General features: G+C 41.9%; 1 protein-coding gene across 2 annotated transcripts in view; it reads left to right on the top strand.

The window, feature by feature from the left end:
* Window positions 1-21171, top strand: part of LOC135515654 (glutamate receptor ionotropic, delta-2) — a 667356-nt gene that overhangs the window by 44085 nt on the left and 602100 nt on the right. The gene's annotated exons all lie outside the window — the stretch shown is intronic.

The raw sequence follows: 21171 nt of genomic DNA, 5'->3' as shown, positions 1-21171 counted from the left end.
ATGTAGCGAGGGCCAGCCGACTAGGAGCATACAGGTCGCAGTGGGTGGTATAAGGTGATTTGGTAACAAAACGGATGGCACTGTGATAGACTGCATCCAGTTTGCTGAGTAGAGTGTTGGAAGCTATTTTGTAGACAATGGACCTTAGGATCTCGTCACGGTACCTCCGTGCATAAAATTGCCATAGATAAAATGCAATTGTGTTTGTTGTCCGTATCTTATGCCCGCCCATACCATAATCCCACTGTTCATCGCTCTCTTGTGTTTAAATATATGTCAGCAGTCTTTACACTGGGCGTATGGATATGCCCCTGTGAGTCCCTCAGGGGAAAGGCTGAGATTGTTCTACCATCATAGTATCAGTCGCTCGCTTCCTCCACCTAATTGCCAGTCGAAGTTCAACATTCACCAGCACTTTAAGGACAAGTCACAGAGGAGCAATGCCCTCTGAAATTTCAAGTCTGGAACATCTTTTTTCTGTCTTTCTGCAATCGATAAGCCTGAGGAACGGGTGACTCACACTGTGAAGACATCAGAGAGGATACTAGTGTGTAAGGCTCATCAGAGAGCTGTGTAAAAACAAGCTTATTGGACATGGGTGGATGTGGAGACTCCACTGTGTGCTATACCTGCCCTTGTTTCCATCCACAATCCACATGATCGGGAGACTATACTTCATTTACATAGCATGGCGAAGACCGGCTCCCTTTAGAAGAAAACACATAAAGAAGATTGAGTGCCCAATACTTAATCATATAAAGCAATCTCACAAGAGCAGATGAATGTGAAAGGATGGTCTAGACTTCTGCCTGAGACACTGACTGACTGACAACAGGGACAGAGCTACTCAAGCTAACACTTGATGTTTGGAATATTTAGGAGAACAATAGCAACTCAATGCAAACTATGAGAAGACCTAACAAGGAAACATGACAAAATAATCAAATAAAGGTTCAGTGTGAAATGCAACATTAGAAAGAATTTTAAATTCAGAAGGTGAGTAGCTCGCTCGTACCATGAAATGTACATTTATCAAAATCAGTCTCACAATCAAATGTACTTATAAGGTTGCTGTTTTGATGTGTTTAATTCATAATCAAATGTAAGGTCACAGATTTCATGGTTTCAATAGGTTATTTCATGTATTATTACTCTTGGGGTAAAACATGCCTTTCCTACAGCTTTAATCCAACAGTTTAGGGTGCTAAAAACTGTTCCTGCTATCCAATATCATTTGACCTCAACACACTTTTTATTTAAAAAAAAATGTCTACTTGAATGATTAACTTGTTTCTAGATCAATTTGATCAAGCTGAACATTAATTTTGTACCAGAGTGCACATGGTGCTGCTATAGACCATTAGTATCACTGATGCAGCCAGATAGATTTAGTCATTTTGCCACCAGACCATAAACAATAACCCTCATCACAAACCAACGTCACCTGCAGATGAGTTCCATTTTTGCTGACATAATTAACAGATATTATATGACCACCGAAAATAAATGGGATCTGAAATCTAGGCTATGCATTGCTTTTTCACCAGGGAGCCATTTTAAACGGGATACATAATTTAATGGCATCATATCCAGTGCATGTTTCTCTCTATGGGTCTGCCAGAGACGTGCAGATGAGGTCAGAGGTTAGCCTTCCAGTTTCCCCCCTTGTAAACAGTCGACCATGACAGTTTGCGCAGCATGCATGCCTTGTGCTCTGGACAGTAAGTGAACAACAACAGCAACACCAGCACCACCACAACCACAGAGAACAGCACCCATTCTCTCTGTCTAACACTAACATTAGCTAAATATAAGGCAAGCTATTAACTTCCAGGCATGTAGGTAGGGTTCAACCAGTACCCGAGCACCTGCCCTCTTGTGAAAAAAGTGTCCTTGCAGCTCAGTGGATTTTGTAAGTTGTTACTTTTTTAATTGTACTTTGATTCTCTTAACTTTTTTAAAATTAAAATTGTTTCTTTTACAAATTGTTTTACGAATTGCACATCAAATTAGTTAATTTGACAAATTCTTGAATATCCCAAAATTGCCCCTCTCCCTCTCTCCCGCCCCCAAGAGAGTACTTGTCTGGCTTGCATGCAGTTGCAACTTTCTGCGGGTGCCTGGCGGGGAGACTTAAATACTGGTAGGAGGATACATTTGAGTTGGGTCTGTCATACTATGTGTCTCTCCGTGTTAAGGTATTTTCATCACCCTGGCACTGTCGTAGGATGGCACCTTTCCAACAAGTCACTTCGTCAAATTTCTGCCCTGCTAGAGCTGCCCCTGTCAACTGTAAGTGCTATTATTGTGAAATCGAAACGTCTACGAGCAACAACGGCTCAGCCACGAAAAGCAATAGCGGCTCAGCCACGAAGTGGTAGGCCACACAAGCTCACAGAACGCTACAGCGTACAATGACATTCTCGAGGATTCTCTGCTTCCAACTTTGTGGCAACAGTTTGGGGAAGGCCCTTTCCTGTTTCAGCATGACAATGCCCCCCGTTCACCAAGCGAGTTCCATGCAGAAATGGTTTGTCAAGATCGGTGTGGAAGAACTTGACTGGCCTGCACAGAGCCCACACCTCAACCCTATTGATCACCTTTGGGATGAATTGAAACGCCGACTGCGAGGCAGTCCTAATCACCCAACGTCAGTGCCCAATCTCACTAATGCTCTTGTGTCTGAATGGAAACAAGTCCCTGCAGGAATGTTCCAACATCTAGTGCAAAGCCTTCCCAGAAGAGTGTAGGCTGTTATTGCAGCAAAGGTGGACCAAGTCCATATTAATGCCCATGAGTTTGGAATGAGATGTTTGACGAGAAGCTGTCCACATACTTCTGGCCATGTAGTTTAAAAATAAAATTTAAATAAAAAAAAATAAAAAAATACCTCCTTTTCTCCCCAATTTCGTGGTATCCAATTGTTAGTAATTACTATCTTTTCTCATCGCTACAACTCCCGTCCGGGCTCGGGAGAGACGAAGGTCGAAAACACAACCCAACCAAGTGCACCTGGCGACCTTGGTTAGCGTGCACTGTGCCCGGCCCGCCACAGGAGTCGCTGGCGCGCGATGAGACAAGGCCAATTGTGTGTCACCCCACGGACCTCCCAGTCGCGGCCGGCTGCGACAGAGCCTTGGCTCTAGTGGCACAGCTGGGGCTGCAATGCAGTGCCCTAGACCACTGCGCCACCCGGGAGGCCTCTGGCCATGTAGTTTCTCTAAAACACCTGCGGGCCGGATTGGATGCCCTTGCGATCGGCCCCGGGCCATATATTTGACACCCCTGGTAAAGATGATTGAGAAGGATCAGGGTGTATAGCAGGGGTGGGAATACTCCAGTGGAAAGGGGCCTGGTCATTTTTAAGCAGGCTTCTCTTTTGGAGCTAGGGGAGTGGGGAGAGGAGAGGAAAAAGGATGCAGGGAGCTCTCTCCTCACTCCTCAACTTACGTAATGTCATAGGATCAAGTTTACCAAGTTCTGTCATCTGGGGAGAAACAAAAGACAGTCAAAGTGGACATCTGAATAACAAAGAGATGTATCATGGGGCAAAAAGGCTGGACTACAGATCTATTATTTAAGGCATGTTTGAGCTCTAGGATGTTATTGCTAAACTGTGTGTGATGACTGGGCCCTACATTAGAGGCTAGCGTTTCCAAGTAGAAGAGACATCAAATGGGAAAACAGTGAGATCCCACTGTGCAAAATTGTTTGATTCAATGTTGTTTCCATGTAATTTCAACCATGGATCTACAGAGTACATACTACAGGTGTAGGATCTCAATTTGATCACCCTATTGCAGGAGAACGTTCCTGCAATGCAGGACATTTAAAACGTACAATGTATTTGAGGTTTAAAAAGGCTTCTGAAGTTGATAATTTCCACTTTGAAATATCAGACTTGATTTTCCCTTATGAAAAATGTATATAAATGTATATAATCCACATAATAATTTACATGTCCTGTTGCTGCAGGATTATTTCCCTGCTGTAGCAAACTGTCTCAAATGAAGATCCTACATCTGTACATGTATTGTATCCCTGGGGTATATAAATATTGTTCAAGGATTGTTGTGGGCTGTATGGTTGAGAGGACTGCTTTATGTAAGCTAGATAGATGGTTGATGAATCAATTACACTGTATTGAGCTTGGGGCAACCTGGCTTTCTCATATGCAGTATTTCTTTCAGGGGTAATGGTCTGCATTGATTAAATTATTGCCATTGGACCCCTTTTTTCCGAATAAATTATTTGAAAATTTTGCAAGAGGAGGGGTGCTCAACACTCCACTCTCATATTTAGGCAATGAGGTCAAACAGAGAGCTAATAAAGCGTTGTCACTATATTCCCACTACTCGTTTGAAGTTGCTGGAAAGTATTATCTCCCTACTGTCGTGAAGTAATCTGAGATTAAACTATGAGTGATCCTTATAACTCCTTATTTGATATTAGTTCATATTAACTTTTTGTCACTAACCTTCCTTTAAATGGTTGAGAGAACGCCAAGAGTGTTCAAAGCTGTCATCAAGTCAAAGTGTGGCTACTTGGAAGAATCTCAAATATAAAATATATTTAGATTTTTTTAACACATTTCTGCTTACTACATGATTCCATGTGTTATTTCATAGTTTGGATGTCTTCACTATTATTCTACACTGTAGAAATTAGTAAATATAAAGAAAAACCCTAGAATGAGTAGGTGTGTCCAAACTTTTGACTGGTACTATACATTACAACTTAAATGCATCACTACACACATTGCCTTACGACACACATTGCCAGGTCCCCATAGTAAAATATGTTTTTAACCGAAGGGGCATTTTCTTGGCTAACTAAAGGTGACATAATAAATTAATCTAAATACATTGCATGGATTACAACATATAACAACATGCTGCATCTGGAAGTTTGTGAAATGTTTAAAAATTTATTTGAAATGAACCATAACAATAGATAAAAAATGAATAACTCGTCAAATATTTTGGCCGTGAAGTCTGTTCTGTGTCGCGCTGTTTCACTAGCCTCACCAGGCTACCATTTTACTGCAGTGAGATAACGTTGTCTGAAATCAAGCTGTTTCACTAGCCTCACCAGGCTACCATTTTACTGCAGTGAGATAACGTTGTCTGAAATCAAGCTGTTTCACTAGCCTCACCAGGCTACCATTTTACTGCAGTGAGATAACGTTGTCTGAAATCAAGCTGTTTCACTAGCCTCACCAGGCTACCATTTTACTGCAGTGAGATAACGTTGTCTGAAATCAAGCTGTTTCACTAGCCTCACCAGGCTACCATTTTACTGCAGTGAGATAACGTTGTCTGAAATCAAGCTGTTTCACTAGCCTCACCAGGCTACCATTTTACTGCAGTGAGATAACGTTGTCTGAAATCAAGCTATTTAAACATTTACACAAAAGGTTGATTGTCACCAGATTCGCTCTACACTCTATTACATAAAATGTTATTACGTTGAGTTGGGAATGTTTCATCTATACAGCACGGAACAAAATGTTCAGCTCAGCCAGACTGGCACGATGGCATGACTGGCTCAATAAAGGTTGTGCAAATATATAAGCCTACATGCTGAGATAACGTCAGCGAGTGAGTGGGCAGGCAGCACAGCAGGAGTCACAGACTACAATATAGTGTGTGGTGGAATTCTCTTTTAACCCATCAGTCTAAGCCGGGGGGGGGGGGGGGACTACTACTAAGCTATATGGAATTGTTTTAAGAAAGTCATACCAAGGATCATTTAGCTAAATGTTCTATTTATATTTTTGTACTCCTTTTTCTCCCCAATTTCATGAAATCCAGTTGGTAGTTACAGTCTTGTCCCATCGCTGCTACTTCCATACGGACTCGGGAGAGGCCAAGGTCGAGAGCCATGCGTCCCCGAAAACACAACCCAGCCAAGCTGCACTGCTTCTTGACACAATGCCGCTTAACCCGGAAGTTAATGTTTCCTGATCTTTCTGAGATCTCAGATATAGGAGACACTTCGGAAAGTTTTGATATATTTTGGGGACTATCTCTTGTTCCATGTAGTGAATATGTCATTCAATGTGTTTGTATGGGCTAAAAACAGTAAGGCCCAAAAAAAATTTTCATCAAATATTTTTGTTATCATTTTGGGGGGATACGGGCCTCCCGAGTGACGCAGCAGTCTAAGGCATTGCATCGCAGTGCTAGCTGTGCCACCAGAGATCCTGGTTTGAGTCCAGGACCTGTCACAACCAGCCACGACCGGGAGACCCATGGGGTGGTGGAAAATGGGCCCAGCATAGTCCAGGTTAGGAGAGGGTTTGACCGGCAGGGATGTTCTTGTCCCTTCGTGCACTAGGGACTCCCGTGGCGGGCCAGGCGCAATGACATGGTTGCCAGGTGTACGTTGTTTCCTCCGACACATTAGTGTGGCTGGCTTCTGGGTTAAGCGGGCGTTGTGTCAAGAAGCAGTGCACCTTGGCTGGGTTGTGCTTCAGAGGACACATGGCTCTCAACCTTCACCTCTCCTAAGTCTGTACGGGAGTTGCAGCGATGGGGATAGACTGTAACTACCAATTGGATACTGTGAAATTGGGGGGGAAAAGGACAAAAAATCCCACCATTTCCTGTAGTAAGAGACAAAGATAGACTCCTCCTTTTCTTCTTCTCCTTTTTAACTTCATTTTATTTGACCTTTATTTAATTAGGCAAGTCAGTTGAGAACAAATTCTTAGTTTCAATGATGGCCTAGGAACAGTGGGTTAACTGCTTTGTTCAGGGGCAGAATATCAGATTTTTACCTTGTCAGCTCATTCCTTTTCCTTCGCCTTTTCCTTCTCCTTCTCATCGTTCTCCTTCTCATCGTTCTCCTTCTCATCGTTCTCCTTTTCCTTCTCATCGTTCTCCTTCTCATCGTTCTCCTTCTCATCGTTCTCCTTTTCCTTCTCATCGTTCTCCTTCTCATCGTTCTCCTTCTCCTTCTCATCGTTCTCCTTTTCCTTCTCATCGTTCTCCTTCTCATCGTTCTCCTTCTCCTTCTCATTGTTCTCCTTTTCCTTCTCATCGTTCTCCTTCTCCTTCTCATCGTTCTCCTTTTCCTTCTCATCGTTCTCCTTTTCCTTCTCATCGTTCTCCTTTTCCTTCTCATTGTTCTCCTTTTCCTTCTCATCGTTCTCCTTTTCCTTCTCATCGTTCTCCTTCTCCTTCTCATTGTTCTCCTTTTCCTTCTCATCGTTCTCCTTCTCATCGTTCTCCTTTTCCTTCTCATTGTTCTCCTTTTCCTTCTCATCGTTCTCCTTTTCCTTCTCATTGTTCTCCTTTTCCTTCTCATCGTTCTCCTTCTCCTTCTCATTGTTCTCCTTTTCCTTCTCATCGTTCTCCTTCTCCTTCTCATTGTTTTCCTTCTCCTTCTCATTGTTCTCCTTTTCCTTCTCATCGTTCTCCTTTTCCTTCTCATTGTTCTCCTTTTCCTTCTCATCGTTCTCCTTCTCCTTCTCATTGTTCTCCTTTTCCTTCTCATTGTTCTCCTTTTCCTTCTCATCGTTCTCCTTTTCCTTCTCATCGTTCTCCTTTTCCTTCTCATCGTTCTCCTTCTCCTTCTCATTGTTCTCCTTTTCCTTCTCATTGTTCTCCTTTTCCTTCTCATTGTTCTCCTTTTCCTTCTCATCCTTCTCCTTTTCCTTCTCATTGTTCTCCTTTTCCTTCTCATCGTTCTCCTTTTCCTTTGCATCCTTCTCCTTCTTCTTATTCTCATCATTCTCCTTTTCCTTCTTCTCTTTCTCATTGTTCTTCTTCTCCTTCTCATCCTTCTTCTCATGCTTCTTCACATCCTTCTTTTCATCCTTCTTCTCATCCTTCTCATCTTCCTTCTCCTTCTCATCGTTTTCTTCTTCTCCTTTGCATCCTTCTCCTTCTTCTCCTTCTCATCCTTCTTCTTTTCATCCTTTTTCTCATCCTTCTACTTCTTCTTCTTGTCCTTCACATTCTCCTCTCCTCATTCTCCTTCTTTTCCTTTTCCTTCTCCCAGTAGGGCCCTGCTAGACCTTCTGTATTTGGCCCCAACATTGAAACACTTGATTTTTTTATTTTTAATAAAAATATTATTTGCTCAAACAAAAAATATACTATTAGCTTGCAAATAAATATTTATAGCTTAGATACATGATCAATGAGTCACATATTTTGGGAGCTCGTGGTCTGTTACACAGGAATTGTTTAAATATTGTAAAAGCCTCTATTATTATTATTATTATTATTATTATTATTAAACTTCCAAGAATAGATGGATCTCTCTCATTACTAGTCACTACTAGAATGGATGAATCTCTCATTTCTATTCACTACTAGAATGGATGAATCTCTCTCATTACTATTCACTACTAGAATGGATGAATCTCTCTCATTACTATTCACTACTAGAATGGATGAATCTCTCTCATTGCTACTCACTACTAGAATGGATGAATCTCACATTACTATTCACTACTAGAATGGAATAATCTCTTTAATTACTATTCACTACTAGAATGGATGACTCTCATTTCTATTCACTACTAGAATGGATGAATCTCTCATTACTATTCATTACTCAACTAAAGCACATATACTGTAGCTTCATCCTTTTGAGCATCAGTCCAGTATGTTTGGTGTTATTTTAAATGATCTTGTTTTTTTTGGTCCCTGAATAACTTAGACAGTTAAGTAACATAAAGAGAAGGTAAGTAGTGATCCTGGAAGGGCCAATGGGGACCGTGGGGGGCCTGTTGTGTCTGTTGCACACTGACCTTCACTCACACTGTGGGAGTCAGACTGGCAATGAGAATAGCACTCTCTTCTGGTTGGAGGAAAAGGAGTGGAAGATGGAGGGAGCGAAGGAAGGATGGAGGGATGGGTATTGCAGCAGGGTGCCCTTGAGCCCCGGCATCTTGAATAAAGCATTGCTTTACTCAACGTTCACTTCAACTGAAAGGCTGCTTCCTTTGTTACTCTGCATACCTTTGTTACTCAGCTTTACTCACAACCTTGAGAATGTGCTAAGGAGTGCTCAGACCAAGGGAAAGCCTTGGTGCTATCCTAGAGATCTGACAAATACACTTTCCGTTTACATGTGCCGTTATTAAACATGACAGATTAGCATGCTATGCCCCATGAAGCCTCCATTAGCGTGGGCTTCTGAGTGTTGCCTTGATGCAGTTTTGCCATGTGTGTTTTTGTTTTTTTTGTCAATTTAAAGTTTTATTAAGTTTTCTTGTTTTTCAATCAACCAACAAAACACATTCCACATTCACAGATGTGACAGGCTTAAAAAAAGAAAGTCAAAGGAAGTTAAAAAAATACAATTAAAATAAAGGAATAAGAAAAATAATAAATAAAAGTTATTTATTTTGTATTTTTTTGTGTGTATACAGTATATATACACACACACACATCCATACACATACACATATCCTACATACCTACACGTACTCACAAAGATTTGTTTTTTAAACACAATAAAAACATACATAAAACTTGCAGCAGCACTATCAAGGTTCTTATCAGCTATTTCTAGCCTTCGCTGAGACGACGAGCCAATAATTCGTTTTTAGGTTTGCCATGTGTGTTTTAATACCATAGAATGCAGGTCCCAAGGACAACTGCTCATTGGAGACAATAAGTAAGACCATTTAGTTACAGCACTAGGTGGCCTACTTTGCTTTCAAGAAAAGAAAAAAGAAAAGAAAGAGGGGGGTGACCTTGATAATTTATTGTTAAAACGAGAGGCTGCCTGGATCTTTAACTTAAAAACCCTTGCTCCCTTCGGTCTCAACTTAGACTTTGATCTGAAGCCATTCTTGTGATTGTTGTGACTTTGCCATTGTAATTGTTTGTAAGCTTGTGTAGTCTAAAATGAATCTATGATCCTATGCTATCCATTTGTATTTTTTGTATGCTGCTCTTTTCTATGTCATTTTATTATTTGAGAAATTAACCAATGATATGAGGCCACTCTTGGCCATGATTACAGACACCTGTGTGTCTTGACACTAGATAAACGGGTCATCCCGCAGTGTTTGTGATTGTACCCTGATGAAGACAGCTTGGCTGTCGAAACGTTGGTAAATTACATATTTGCATCTGAGCTCCTAGAGTGTGCGGCTCTTCATTTTTAAGGCCTACCCTGCTTTAACATGTCTTTACTGTTGCTATTCCACTTCGGCAGAGAAGAAGTCATAGAGTTTGATCTGCGTCCGTAACTCACAGACAACTGGTGCGGCCAATAGCGCTGTCGCTTTCCCGTAAGTTATGACAACATAAAGGAAATTTACACTGCTGCCAGGAGTGGATTTGTGATATACAGGCGACACTCTGTGCCGTCCGCCCCACTGCAGAGATATAATTATCCGTCCAAGAGAACCCAAGCGATCATGGTCTTCAATCATACCAAGCATGGAGGAGGGGAGGTAGGGACAGTGGTGGAGGGTCAAGGGTCAAGGTCCTGAGGGGTAGAAACCATTAGGTGGTAGTGGGGCGATGGACAGAGAGGAGTGACTGGCCTAGATTTCAGCCACCTTGTGCTTTGGACAGCTTGGTGCTCCATGGACTGTGCTGAGCTCTCTTGCTGCATACAGTACTTAGACTGAGTGGACCAGCATTTCAGCCAGGTTCCCCATTTCAACCTAGAACATCAAATCAAAATGGAAAACCAATATGAAATCACAAGGCACAGAATTCCATTTTCTGAAACTGGCGTGGCGTCATTACATACAATGATCTCTGATGACTGCTTTATGTCCATGAGCTTGGAGGCCATTTTCTATTGTTCCCCTTACATTCTTCCATAAAAGTGTCTCAAATATGACATTGCACCAGTGGCGGTCGTTTGCCGTTTAAGATGAGGGAGGACAATCATTGTTTATGAGTATGGCCTTATTTCTATTACAGCATATTGGATGACTGTATTTCATATTCCATTCACCCAGTTCAATGTAACATTGATAGGTTTAGGCTACTACAGTATATTTTCCTACACCCACCACGAGGTAGCTACAACCAGGCTTATGAATGGCAGTTTACAGCTTAGGTGCACAGGTCGAAAGAAATTTGATTAATCAAAGTGACAGACAGTTAAATATTTAATACTGCCTTGCACATTCTTGCCTGGATCTAGCTGATATATGTTGTAATCATTAGTCCAACAGTTGCAAATAAGAATTTATATTGGACAAATTCATGTTTATCCCCGTTTCTTTTCCGTTTGCTTCCGTTTAAGAAACATTTTTCAACAGAATTGGCTGAATGAATACACCCCTGATCACACGCACACACAGTCCACTTTTATAGCAGCCACATACAACAGAATGATCCCTTTGATTGTCGTAGAATTCCGTCTTGCATCTATGCGCTCTCCTCCTCTCACCTTTTCCCTTCCCCTTGTGGATTTCAGTAAACATCAGCTGTCTGTGACCAGGCAAAAAATACTTTCCAAGCCAAACCTTCATATCATATCTGCTACAACACAGCTTACATCGTTGTCACTATATTAGCTAACTTCAAGTCAACATAGCTACTAGAAATAGCACGTTAGTAAACCACCTACAGTCATGAAGTACAGTGTACAGTTAGCAAGAAGTTTAGCAGTTACACCGGCGGGCCCTGGTGGCAGTAAATTAATAAAAACCAAAAGCCTACCTTTACTTGGAAGGGTTACAGTGTTGGATAGCCATAGCCAGCTAGCTAACATAGCATCCCTCTCTGTTCGAGCCTGGTGTTTGAGTAGGCTAAACTAGCTAGCTGTATTTGCTAGCTAAGTATGTGAAAGTACTCAGCTAGCTCTCTCTCTTGCTTCTCCTTAATTTGTTGGGTGGACAACGTGGCGGTTCATGCTACAATAGCTCTGATAGGTTGGAGGATGTCCTCAGGAAGTTGTCTTTTTTAATGTTTCACTATTCTTATTCACATGAAATTCACTGAGGAGGATGGTCCTCCCCTTCCTCCTCTGAGGAGCTTCCACTACATTGCACAGAAATATTCGCATATACTTTCCAAATAAGAAAAAAGGATTATTATAAAGTACATGCTATTGCTCATAGGGAATTTTCAAAGAAACCAAAAAAAGGGAAATGTGATGTAACAAATGCAGAGGAGCAAGACCGAGACCAATGCATTTCTCATTGATAAAAAATAACACTCCCACTTTGGTCTATAGCAAAATCCTGTGCATTTGAAAGGCTTTTTGACTTTGCAGGAAAGATCAAAGATGCTGTAAAGCAACAAAGCTGGGGTAGCAAGAAGAGGGAGGTCAGATAAGCATAATCATGCAAAATAGCTTGAATTAGTCTGATCTGGTTGTGGATCTATAGACTGTGAATAGCAGCGCTGGACTCTGATGGCAGCTTGTGGTTTATGTTGTGAATATATTTTCCTGAACAATCTGTTAATGCTTGCAGCTCTCTGAGGTAAGCAATTGCTTTAAAAACCCAGGTAGGCTAACAGTTGCCCACAATGATGGTAGAATAAATAAATAGTCGTTAAATTACCAATAAATTACAAACACTTGGACCTGCTTGTACAAGTCACCTTTCATTAATTCATTAGTATGAAATTGGGAATCTACATAGTAGATGGATATTTTAACCCTGAAAAAACATTTGTGCTCTCCTCAAATTAATCTGTAAAATATTGGAATAATGACCATAAAATATTGTCCCCCTTTTTTGGCGTGTTCTATAAAAAGTAGGGAAAACGTTGGCATGGTGAAATTTGATTAACTTACAGTTTGGACACATCTCATTCTAGGGTTTATCTTAATTTTTACTATTTTCTATATTGCAGAATAATGGTGAAGACGTCATAACCAAAAAAGTGTTAAACAAATCAAAAGATATTTTATATTTGAGATTCTTCAAAGTAGCCACTCTGTCCATTGGGTCAGCACGACTTGTCTGTAGCCCCCGGGGTAATCATGTCTGAATGTCTGTTCATTACACCAGGAAATAGCGACTGGTGACTGATTTCATGGGGCTCACATGGATGTCCATTGACTGTGTGTTTATTCAGAGTCTATCTTCAAAGAGGCTTCTCATCAGAGTGTTTTATTGGCCTCTGATTAAGACCACTGCTGAAGCATTCAGCTGGAGGACAGACATGGAGGGGTAAATTTAGCTCATGCTAGCACGCTGTGAGAGATGTTAATAATTGAGAAGGCATCTGTTCCAATTAATATGCCCCTTCAAATCGAATCCCTATTTAAATTTCCTAACTGGGTCACAGTCTCCATGGTGCAATAGGATAAAATGAATTGGCTTCTTTAAATCATTAAGTTTTAACGTGTGGGTTACAGCGCTAGAGGATCCCCCCCAAAAAAGTTTGGGTCGGCCTTCCCTAGTGGGCACGGAGTGTTTTGGTATCGGATCCCATGACCATGTGGATCATTTATAGATCAGAGGCTACATACAGAACAGTCACAGCTCCTCCTCCATGTCTCCCTAAATAAGTATGAGGGATCTCCATTGAGCCACTAACATCAGTCTCTCCCGCTGGAGAATTCACCCTCCTGAGTAACAGGCTTTTCCTCCTTTGAGTTTATTCCCCCATCTTTGGGATTCAACTGCTGGGGGAAACTGAGGTGTTTGATGGGCGAGAATAGCTCTATGGGCCATGACAAAGTGTTTCCAGGCTTGTGCTGGAGATATTATTGGATACTTTTTCTATTCCTCCTGGTTCTCCATCATGCTGCATCCTCTCCTCTGGCCTATTTCCTCTCTATCATCCACAGAGAAAAAGCTTGAATTTCCTGGACGCAACCTTGAACCTGCACACAGATTTATTGTAAACCATGTCACACAGATTTAAAGTTGTAACCATCTCCTGCATGTCAAGCAGCTCGATGTAGAAGTACACCCCCTGGCCTGGATACTACAAGTACACCCCCTGGCCTGAATACTAGTCTATCTCCTGTTTCTATAGGGTCAATCAGCTTGATGTAGAAGTACACCCCCTGGCCTGGATACTACAAGTACACCCCCTGGCCTGGATACTACAAGTACACCCCTGGCCTGGATACTAGTCTATCTCCTGTTTCTATAGGGTCAATCAGCTTGATGTAGAAGTATACCCCCTGGACAGGACACTAGTCTATCTCCAGTTTCTGTAGTGTGAGGCAGCTTGATGTACAAGTATACCCCCTGGACAGGACACTAGTCTATCTCCAGTTTCTGTAGTGTGAGGCAGCTTGATGTACAAGTATACCCCCGGGACAGGATACGAGTCTATCGCAGAGCCTTATCCCCAGTCTATCTCCTTAATGCTGAGTGCCAGGCAGAGATGCATCGGGTCGTATTTTTACAGTCTTTGGTATGACTCGGCCGGGGATTGAACTCCCTAACTTCCCCACAAGGCCACCGTGTTGGTGTTATATATCGGTACGCGTAATACACTTTCCATTTGCCAGCGTCCTACTTAACTAAACCAGATGTGTGGGTGAGCGTGTGTCTCTGTGTGTTTGTGCATGTTTGAAGAACTGTTGAGTCTAGGTCCTATGTAAATCAAAGCGATTAAGGTCGAGGCAGAATACGTTCAGCGCCTTCATAAGGTATTCATACCCCTTGACTTATTGCACACACATTTTCTTTGTTACAGCCTGAATTCAAAATGGATTAAATTGGTTTGCTTCTCTCACCCATGTACACACAATACCCCATAATGACAAAGTGAAAACATATTTTTAGAAAATGTAGCAAATTTAAGGGAAATTACATACAGAAATATCTTATTTACATAAGTATTCACACCCCTGAGTCAATACTTTGTAGAAGCAACTTTGGCAGCGTTTAGAGCTGTGAGTTTTTTGGGCAAGTTTCTAAGAGCTTTCCACACCTGGATTGTGCAACATTTGCCCATTATTCTTTTCAAAATTCTCCAAGCTCTGTCAAATTGGTTGTTGATCATCACTAGACAACCATTTTCATTCCTTGCCATACATTTTCAAGTAGATTTAAGTCAACATTGTAACTTGGCCACCCAGGAACATTCACTGTCTTCTTGGTAAGCAACTCCAGTGTAGATTTGGCTTTGTGTTTTAGGTTATTGTCCTGCTGAAAGGTGAATTCATCTCCCAGTGTCTGGTGTAAAGCAGACTGAACCAGGTTTCCTCTAGGATTTTGCCTGTGCTCAGCTCAATTCTGTTTATTTTTTATCCTGAAAAACTCCCCAGTTCTTAACGATGACAAGCATATCCATAACATGATGCAGCTACCACTATGCGTGAAAATATGGAGAGTGGTACTCAGCAGAGGCCACCCTAACAATGGGAGTTGTTGTCCCAAAGGCGGGAGGGCGGGTGTCAAGTTTAGGTCCAAAATAAGCCTATTGAAAAGCATTGGGCTTATTTTGGACAGATTTTGGCAAGAGGGAAACCTTTCACTTCGCCTCTTTGTCTCTGTGAAGAGTGCATCGACACAGCTGCAAGGAACAGCTGGACCTTTTCAAAACACATTGCAGAGATAGCTAAAAATGGCTGTAGTAGATAGCATTGGCTAGGCAACTGCTATTTGACTTGACTTGATTCTGGGCTCCCGAGTGACGCAGCGGTCTAAGGCACTGCATCTCAGTGTAAGAGGTGTCACTACAGTCCCTGGTTCAAATCCAGGCTGTATCACATCTGGCCGGGATTGGGAGTCCCATAGGGCGGCGCACAATTGGCCCAGCGTCGTTCAGGTTTGGTTGGGGTAGGCTGTCATTGTAAATTAAGAATTTGTTCTTAACTGACTTGCCTAGTTAAATAAATAATAAACTATCACTTTAATCCCGGAGCTGAGTCAGTGCGGAGCAGGCAGCTAATTTTTGTATGACGTGTTTGTTAAATTTTAAGTCCCCTATAGGGCTGTGGCGGTCACAAACTTTTGTCATCCAGTGATTGTCAAGCAAATAATTGTCGGTCTCACATTAACCGTTAATTATCATAAACACATTTAGCATCTCCTGGTTTCCACACATAGCCTACAAGCCACTGATGAAGACCTTGTGAACGTCTACATTTTAAAAAGTCTAATAAATCCATGTAATATAGCCTACACCATCACAATAAATCCATTATTTCTTTAGACAGGTCTAAAGAATCATGATATGAAGAAAATATAGTCTATTTCAGAAGAACAGAATAGCATACTCTGAGTTGTCCTTATGTTAGGTCCTCATCTGGCTATGCCAAATGGCTGTGGGCTACACTAGTTCATTTAGCAGACACAATTATTTTATAGTATGAAGAATACAATTGAACAAAGCTGAATAAAATGGAAAGGATATTTTCTACAAATGATTTGAGAGAGTGTGCACATGCATGCGGCTATTCTGTGTTGAGGAGTGAACAAAGAAATAGGAATTAGGTAATAGGAGTTATTAATGCAACTTTAGTTGTTCTACAAACACTGGGCTATATGTTTAGATTTTTAAGGCTGCATGATGCGAATCTAATGATGATTTGAAATAAGTCACTTGAAAGGTATGAGCTCTGCTTTGTTTTTGCTCAGGCTGTACATACTACATCAGTCACTCATTCACAATTTGACAAACACTTGATAATGCCTAGAATTTCACAGCGCCATCCCATTTGTGAGGCAGTTATGCACCCTAAAAAAATGCATGCCTTTTGCGGCCAGTGACCATTGTGCCCTTCTCCCTGAGTGCTACGTGCTCAATCATGTGATCGGGTTTCACAGGCTACAAGTGAAGACAGACACATCCAGGACTGAACTGCGAGTGACCTTATCCAATTCCGAGGTGCATATTGAAGATATTGGAAGAACTGTTCACATTTACTTTTCTTCAGCCATCAATCTTCTAGTTCCCATAGTACAAAGGTTAACCTATTCTGTGAGATAAATAAATATTCCAAACATAGTCTGGTACAGTTGTGGGATGAGATAGATCCCAAATTAATTCAACCACTAGCGTAAAAAAACACTTTTTTGCACATGTGGCTGATGCAACAGATCAGAACATTTAGCTTATAATGTTGCTAAACTATTTAGCTATTTCTTCACATTATAAGCGCAGCAATGGGCACATGGTAATAGGCTATTAAAAACTTTTTTTCATTTTTTTACCTATCTACCAATAAATTCCCTTCTTTGCGAGGCATTGGAAAACCTCCCTGGTCTTTGTGTTTGAATCTGAAATTCACTGCTCGACTGAGGGACCTTACAGATAATTTTACTGTGGGGGGTACAGAGATGAGGTAGTCATATAACAAATCATGTTAAACACTATTACTGCACACAGAGTCCATGCAACTTATTATGTGACTTGTTAAGCACATTTTTACTCCTGAACTTATTTATGCTTGGCATAACAAAGGGGTTGAATACTTATTGACTCAAGACATTTCAGCTTTTCATTTTTAATTCATTTGTGAAAATGTTTAAAAACATACTTATTCTTTGACCTTATGGGTATTGTGTTTAGGCCAGTGACCAAAAATCTAAATTTAATCTATTTTTAATTCAGGCTGTAACACAACAAAATGTGGAAAAAGTCAAGGGGTGTGAATAGTTTCTGAAGGCACTGTTTATTGTGTCGTGACCTGGGTGTTGCAAGGTAAAACATGCTACGAGAAGAAAAAAACATTGGAATACTCAATTCAACGACAATACTACAGTTTACTATAGAATACTCCAGGACTTACTATAGAATTATGTAGTAAACTGTAGTATACTATAGAATACTATACAACACACAAAAGTATCCCTCTTACATTTGTAGTACTTACTATAGAATATCGTAGTATGCTGTAGAATACTATAGTAATTACTACGGTATTTTCCACAAAAAAACACTGCATTAAAAACTGCAGTAATATCTGCAAAAACACTAAACTTTTTATCAACTATTTTTTTAAATGTTTTATTTCACCTTTTCAAAGGACCAAAAAAATAAAAAAGAACAATATGGAGATGAGGTAGTTGGGTGGGCTATTTACAGATGGCAATGATATGTAATCTGCTCTGACAGCTGATGCTTAAAGTTAGTGAGGGAGATATGAGTCTCCAGCTTCAGTGATTTTGGCAGTGTGTTACAGTCATTGGCAGCAGAGGACTGGAAGAAAAGGCGGCCAAAGTAGGAATTGGCTTTGGGGGTGACCAGTGAAATATACCTGCTGGAGCGCATGCTGGTGGGTGTTGTTATCGTGACCAGTGAGCTGAGATAAGGTGCGGCTTTACCTAGCAAAGACTTATAGTTGACCTGGAGCCAGTGGGTTTGTCGACGAATATGAAGCAAGGGCCAGCCAACGAGAGCACACAGGTCGCAGTGGTGGGTAGTATATTGGGCTTTGGTGACAAAACGGATGGCACTGTGATAGACTGCATCCAATTTGCTGAGTAGAGTGTTGGAGGCTATTTTGTAAATTACATCGCCAAAGTCAAGGATCGGTAGGATAGTCAGTTTTACGAGGGTATGTTTGGCAGGATGCGTGAAGGATGCTTTGTTGTGAAATAGGAAGCCGATTCTAGATTTAATTTTGGATTGGAGATGCTTACTGTGAGCCTGGAGATAGAGTTTACAGTCTAATCAGACACCTAGGTATTTGTAGTTGTCCACATATTCTAAGTCAGAACCGTCCAGAGTAGTGGGCAGTGATCGGTTGAAGAGCATGCGTTTAGTTGTACTTGCATTTAAGAGCAGTTGGAGGCCACAGAAGGAGAGTTGTATGGCATTGAAGCTCGTCTGGAGGTTAGTTAACACAGTGTCCAGAGCGACATCATTGATCTATACAGAGAAAAGAGTCGGCCGAGAATTGACCCCTGTGGCACCCCATAGCGACTGCCAGAGGTCCGGACAACAGGCCCTCCGATTTGACACACTGAACTCTGTCTGAGAAGTAGTTGGTGAACCAGGCGAGGCAGTCATTTTAGAAACCAAGGCTGTTGAGTCTGCCGATAAGAATGTGGTGATTGACAATTTTGAAAGTCTTGGCCAGGTCGATGAATACAGCTGCACAGTATTGTCTCTTATCGATGGCAGTTATGATATCGTTTAGGACATTGAGCGTGGCTGAGATGCACCCATGACTAGCTCGGAAACCAGATTGCAGAGCAGAGAAGGTACGGTGAGATTTGAAATGGTCGGTGATCTGTTTGTTAGCTTGGCTTTCGAAGACATTAGAAAGGCAGGATAGGATAGATATAGGTCTGTAGCAGTTTGGGTCTAGAGTCTCTCCCCCTTTGAAGAGGGGGATGACCGTGGCAGCTTTCCAATCTTTGGGGACATCAGACGATACGAAAGAGAGATTGAACAGGTTAATAATAGGGGTTGCAACAATTTCGGCTGATAATTTTAGAAAGAGAGGGTCCAGATTGTCTAGCCCTGCTGATTTGTAGGGGTCCAGATTTTGCAGCTTTTTCAGAACATCATCTATCTGGATTTGTGGGAAGGAGAAATGGGGGAGGCTTGGGAAAATTGCGGTGGGGGTTGCAGGGCTGTTGACAAGGGTATGGGTGGCCAGGTGGAAAGCATGGCCAGCCGTAGAAAAATGCTTTTTGAAATTCTCAATTATTGTGGATTTATCATTGGTGACAGTTTTCCTAGCCTCAGTGCAGTGGGCAGCTGGGAGGAGGTGCTCTTATTCTCCATGGACTTTACAGTGTCGCAGACATTATAGGAGTTTGTGCTACAGGATGCAAATTTCTGTTTTAAAAAGCTAGCCTTTGCACTGCCTGTGTATGTCGGTTCCTAACTTCCCTGAAAAGTTGCATATTGCCGGGGCTATTCGATGCTAATGCTGTACGCCACAGGATGTTTTTGTGCTGGTCAAGTGCAGTCAGGTCCGGAGTGAACCATGGGCTATATCTGTTCCTGGTTCTAATTTTGTTGAATGGGGCATGCTTATAAAAGATTGTGAGGAAAGCACTTTTAAAGAATAACAGGCATCTTCTTCTGAAAGAATGAGGTCAATATCCTTCCAGGATACTCGGGCCAGGGCAATTAGAACGGTATGCTCGCTGAAGTGTTTTAGGGAGCGTTTGACAGTGATGAGGGGTGGTCATATGACCGCAGCTTCATTACGGATACAAGAAATGAGGCAGTGATCGCTGAGATCCTGGTTGAAGACAGCATAGGTATATTTGGAGGGCAGGTTGTTTAGGATGATATCTATTAGGGGGCCTGTGTTTATGGATTTGGGGTTGTGCCTGGTAGGTTCATTGATCATTTGTGTGAGATTGATGGCATCAAGCTTAGATTGTAGGATGGCTGGGTTGTTAAGCTTGTGCCAGTTTAGGTCACTGAACAGCACGAGCTCTGAAGATAGATGGGTGGCAATCAATTTACATAGGTTGTCCAGGGCACAGCTGGGGGCAGAAGGTGGTATATAGCAAGCGGCAACGGTGAGAGACTTGTACTATAGTAATCATTTTCTTATATCCTGCCCATTCCCCTCCCCTTTATATCAATTTGTGCCACCCACAAGTGAGAAAGCTACATGTCAAGTAGACCATATATTGTGTTCCCCCTCCTGGCTGGTCAGCTTACCCAAGAGAGGGACAAGTGGCCCAGTTTGCAGACCGTATCTGTTATTAAGCCTCCTCCAAAAACTTTACCCACTGCTTGGAAAAAAGCTACAGAGGAGCATAACAGTGATCGAGCACTCGGCCAATCTGTGGCGGGTCAAGCTCAACACCGCTGAAGACCCAGTGCGTCCTCCTCTCCAGAAACCCCAAAAGAACTAAGCAAGTGCATCTTAAACTGTATGGACATGCACTCCAGACGACCCCAACGGCTAAGTTCCTTGGGGACACATTTCAAGAAAACATGTTCTGGTGTCCCCACATAGAGTACCTGGAGAAAGCGGGAAGGATATGACTGAACAACCTAAAGCTACTTTGCAGAATAGAAGGAGGAGCCACACCTGGAACAGCCGTCAGAGTGTACCAGAGCTACATCCAAGTATGCTTCACCAGCCTGGTGTAACGTGGGGAGTTCTGCTGTCAGAAAACTTCGGACCATTCAAAACCTTTGCATCAAGATGGCATACAGACTCCCGACGTACACAAACACACACTACATACATGACCTTTCAGGACTGAGAACAGTAGAAGAGAGGATGGCTGTCCTGCGGCGCAGGTTTACCCTCAAGTCGGTGGACAATCCATCTCTGAAACCCATGATTCGGGAAGAACAATCTAACCATCCTCTCTGTGCTTCTTTGCATATCTAT

Source organism: Oncorhynchus masou, chromosome 1, assembly GCF_036934945.1.
Source record: "Oncorhynchus masou masou isolate Uvic2021 chromosome 1, UVic_Omas_1.1, whole genome shotgun sequence".
NCBI classification, from domain to species: Eukaryota; Metazoa; Chordata; class Actinopteri; order Salmoniformes; family Salmonidae; genus Oncorhynchus; species Oncorhynchus masou.
The sequence above is the reverse complement of the archived record's forward strand: the minus strand, read 5'-3'. Positions and strand labels throughout refer to the sequence as shown.